We start from the raw sequence: 5,305 nt of genomic DNA on the forward strand, positions 1-5,305 counted from the left end.
TTCTTTGTATTACTGGTCTGACCTTCTCATCCATGGTGAGTCTATGACACAAGAAGTCAGGATCTATTTCAGGTATGTCTGCAGAAGACTAGGCAAAAGCACTCATGTGCCTCGTTATTACATTAGCGATCTTGTCTTGCAACTCTTGGCCTAGCGATGTGCCGAGCTTGAACTTTTTCCCCTTGATCACCTTCTCCTGAACCTCACCGGCAGGCTCAGGTAGCCTTTCGTTGGTGACCTCAGTTTGGGTGATCACCTCTGGCTCCCACGTCTGGATAGTGACCGTACACATTCCCCTTCTGTTCTTCAGGCTATTCTCGTAGCACTTCCTCGCAGCTTTTTGGTCAGACTTGATGATGATCACCTCTCCCTTGAGAGAAGGCAACTTCATCTTCATGTGCCTCGTCGAGGCCACCACGCCTAACCTTTTCAAGGAGGGCTTTCCCAAAAGTAAGTTATAGGCCGAAACAACATTAACCACTAAATATCTGATACTGATCGTGCGAGATGAGACACCATCTGAGAAGGTCATCCTCAGCTCCACATGCCCCCGCACCTCCACCTGATCTCCAACAAAGCCAAACAAGCAACCATCATATGGTCTCAACTGGTCAGGTGACAACTGCAAGTTATTAAACGTTACTCAAAACATCACATCAACTGAGCTCCCCTGGTCAATGAGAACTCGGTGTACTCTTCTTCCCACTGTGACGACGGAGATCACTACTAGATCATCCTCGTGTAGGACCACGTCCCCCAAATCAGTACTGGTAAAGCAGAGGTCGGGTTCGGTTGGCTGGTCAGACCCCACGCCTCTACTGTCATCACCTCTCTTGTGTACTTCTTACGCTTGGAGGCGGAACACCACCCTCCTCCTGAAAATCCTCTCGAGATGGTGTTCAGCTCACCGTGGACGGGTACCTCATGTCCTTGGTTTTCTAAAGTAATCTCTTCCTTTAACCCATCCTAACTCCCTTCCAAATACTCCTTCTAGAATCCATCTTTTATTAGGTCTGCTAACTGGTAGCCCAGGGCTATACAGTGTTCCACGTGATGCCCAAACCCTTTGTGCAACTCACATCAGGCCTCCTTACACAGCCCCAAGTTCCTGTCAGATTTCGAGGGGAACCTTAATTTTTCCGTCATTCCTAGAATACTCAACATCTCCTTGTAAGTCATTTAGAACTTTGGCCAAAAAGGCAGGTTGTCTCTCGCCTTTGTTCTAGGTTGGTTCTTTCTAGGTGCGCTGGGTGCTCGCCATGCATTTGACCTCTTCTCGGTCACAGCTTCATGGACCCTCAGAGGCTGAGCTTGGCTGCCCTCTTTGGGCTTGACTTGCCCTGGGTGCTTGCTGTCACGCTTCACAGATACCGTCTCTTCTGCAACAATGTGAGCGACAACTAGTCGTCGTATCTCCCCAAATATCCTTGCTGGATTTCTAATCATCGAATCGCTGAACGGTCATGAGATGACCCCTTGTCCAAAGGCGTGGACCATCAAGACCTCATCCTAGGTTTGGAGCCTTACTGTAAACGCCCCAAACCTGTTCAGGAAGTCCTTCAAAGGTTCTCCTTATCTTTGCTTTACACCGAAAAGGTCAAAAGGGACTGGCGGTCAGGCTTAGCTAACAATGAATTGTTCCCTGAACAATTTGGAAAACTGGTCGAAGAAGGTTATGTGGCCATCAAAAAAGCCAACAAACCACTGTAATGTTGTGCCTGTGAGAGTACCCATGAACATCTTGCAATGTATGCCGTCGGTTCCTCCCGAGATGATCATCTGAGCGTAGAACGTTGTTAGGTGGCTCTCGAGATCTTCTACACCTGTGGAAGTAATCTTGGGCGTTATGTAATTGGCTGGTATGACAATGTCCATAATCGCCTGCGAAAATGGTTTGGGGCGAGCCCTCAGTTGGACAATCGGGCCTCGCTTCCCTGCGAAGCGTCCGTCAAACTATTGTAGACTCCTACACAATTCCTCATTGGTCTTGCGTAACGTGTCATTGCTTGCTCGAGACGCGTCTATTTTCCCCATCAACTGGTCTTGTCTAAGCAGTTCTCAGCTCGAGCTTCCACCATGAGTCTCTCCTGTTCAACCCTAGATGTTGTCATTTCCTCCTGGAGAACACTCACAGTTTCCGTAAGCTATTGTAGGGTGGGGTTGTCATTCCCTTCAGATCCCAATGGACCTTGCCTTGTATTCCTCATCACGTCTAGAAACTCGAGCACAATTGTTGGTGGGATCTAGTTTTATCGGCCCCACGGTGGGCGCCAAATGTTCTCGCCGGTTGACCTGCTCGCTGGTTGACTCTAATGACAAGCTCTAACTCCGTTTGTTTCTTCACGAATTCGCCCTATCTCTTGCAGTTTTGGAACGTTGCTCTGTTGAGGCCCTACCCGTTGATTGCACTTTGACGATCAAGTAAGTACAAGGCTTATAAGAATTTAAGAAGTAGTAAGTTCTAGTCTTAGAAACAACGTACCTTAACCTAGGGTCTCAAGCCCCTTTTATAGCTTACCTCTTGTAACAACTTTCCATCACGAGAATCTAATCTCAACTGAAAGCATACTCAACAGGAAAATATTTTGTTCAAGGGCACACTCTCACGGTGTTGCAATAGAACAGAATCTTTCCTCCAGGGAGTGCGTAAAATAATAATAGAATAACCAACGGGGTACCAACTCATGCACCAACATCAGGGGTTTAGTCTGTTTGCATAGGCACCCTCTCTGTGGTGCTACACTGCTTTTCATTATAAATACAACCTAACCACTACGTGCCCCCAAACACATGGGCTTATGTTTAAAAAGAGAACACTTACTCGACCTAGACTCCACAAATACTAAGTGCACCCCTAGGTTCATAATTACTCTTCCTTAGCCGCCTAGGCTTTACATACAAAGGATTATCTTAGTTATACAGAAACAGACTTACCCATACAATCGGGGCCTAATTACATGGCTCGCTACTCTAGCCTAAAAGTCGAGCTGACTTGTCTGCTCAATGTATCGAGGTTCAACCACCACGTGTTGAGTTTTGAGCGCTCCGGTCCATTACAGATTCTCATGAGAGAAAGTTGTTACAAGAGATAAGATATAAAAGGGGCTTGAGACCCCAGGTAAAGGTACGTTGTTTCTGAGACTGAAACTGAATACTTCTTAAATTCTAGTAAGCCCTTATTGGCTTGATCGTTGGAGTGCTATCAACAGGTACGACTCCCTCTGTTTCAACGGAACTACGTTCCAGAGCTACAAGAGATAGGACATATTTATGAAGAGACAGACGGAGCTAGAGCTCTTCACCAGAGTTAACAAGCGAGCAAGTCAACCAGCGAGAACATAAGCATACCTTCGTTCTTGGGCTCTTTAGGATCCCCTGAATTCCTGGACCTTTCTGGATGTGGTGATTTTTAGGGTTTTTGAATTTGGGACTTTCATATTGTGGTGTTTTAAATTTTGTTTTTTTGACTTTGTTTGATTGTAGTGGTGTGATTCGGTAAGAAGCATGGACCAAACTCGTCGGAAAAGTGAGGGGCGTGTGGATGAAGATGGATTTTCCCTCTCCCAAGCAATTGTTCTAGAGTTTGCACGTTCTGAATGCAACTCATGGATAACAATGAATCCCAGAGTATGAGTTTGTATCATGTGTGCAGATTGAATATAACTTTATATTTTGTTTTGGAATATATATTTTGTATTGTTCTGAGTTTCAAAATATAAATTTATATTTTAGAATTTATAATTAAAAATATAAATTATATTTTGAAATATGCATTTAAAAATATATATCTTTTTAGAATGAAAAAATTAATTTTTAATATTTTATTAAAAATATTTATTTTACATATATTTTAAAATATAAAAATTTAACTTTTAATATTTATTCATTGACTCAAATTGAAAAAATGGAAGACAAAAAAGTAAAATTTAAAAATAAAAAATTTATAACAGTGAAGCCTGAAAAATATGGGGTTTGTGAATGGTAAGAGCCTAAGAAATTCTCTAGCTATCTTAATATTCCTTATTGCATTCCTACTTTTTTTTTCCTTCCCTGCAACCTTATTTTTTTTAAATATCCAAAATACCCTTCATAGTATTTTTGAATAATTCTAAAATAAGATGTTCTGTAAGAAAAAGTGTTTTCGAAATGAAAAATTTAGAAGACAAAAAATTATTTTATAATATATTTTTAAAACATATTTTTTACTTTCTAATAAATCCAAAAGTCATAAAATATGTTCCTAAAATATTTAAAAAAATAACGTGGAAATCATTTTAAAAAGTGGTAAAACAGTCTTTTTCAAAACCAGTGAGTTGCAGGCAAAAATTTGTTAGGCGGAGGAAACCCGATATATTATAGCCTAACATACTTCTTGGTCTGTATTTTTTTTTCTTTGCATGGGCTTGAGCCCAAACAATTTTATTCTTTTTAGGCTTCTTCTTCCTGCACCCCTACGTTTTTCTTCCTGCACCCCACAATTTTTAAAATTCCACAACTGACCTTGATCTATTATTTGAAAAGGAGCCCTGGATTTTCTTTGCTACTGTTCATCTTCTTCATTTATCTCAGGTGTTGGTGCATGCAGGGTCTTTGTAGTTGTGCGGAGCAAGGTAGAGAAGTAGGATCGGGATTGAGTAATGTGCTACGGATTGATGAATCCAGAATTGAATAATGTGCTATGGATTTATCAATCCAAAATATTATCGGAAATAGAAATCCGAAATTTTACCATAAACATTAATCGAAAATTTCTACGGATTCCATAATTCAGAATGTGAAAAAACATATACGGATTTTTTATTCCGTAAAATTACCGGAGTGCATTATCTGAAATATTAAAGATGAAGTGTAGAAACGAAAATCCAAAAAAAAAGATAGAAGTAGAGATCCAAAAACCATAAATTTTATTTATTTTCAAGTTTACAATATCACCCTAAAGCATAAGCATAAAGAGATGTGGAGTTCTGGATTGGCGTCGCACGGAATGAAGATCTGGATTGGGAGTTGCGGTTGCACTGGGAGGAAGAAAATGAAAGTGAGAGTTTTAGGGTTTTTAGGAATTAGGGGCATTTAAGGGTTTTTAAAAAATAATAAGGAAAGTTTAGTCTTTGCACAACATTGTAGGGGTGCAGGAAGAAAAACGTAGGGGTGCAGGAAGAAACTGCCTTCTTTTTATCATTTCATTTGGGTTGAGCTCAAATCATTTGGCAAATTCTTTCTACACCCAACTTTTTTGAATCTAAATCCTAAGTATTTTTAAATTTTGGAAAATACTTTCTATTCTAAAATTGAAAATTGAAAATTA

Source organism: Phaseolus vulgaris, chromosome 10 (assembly GCF_051622355.1).
Source record: "Phaseolus vulgaris cultivar YP4 chromosome 10, ASM5162235v1, whole genome shotgun sequence".
NCBI lineage: Eukaryota > Viridiplantae > Streptophyta > Magnoliopsida > Fabales > Fabaceae > Phaseolus > Phaseolus vulgaris.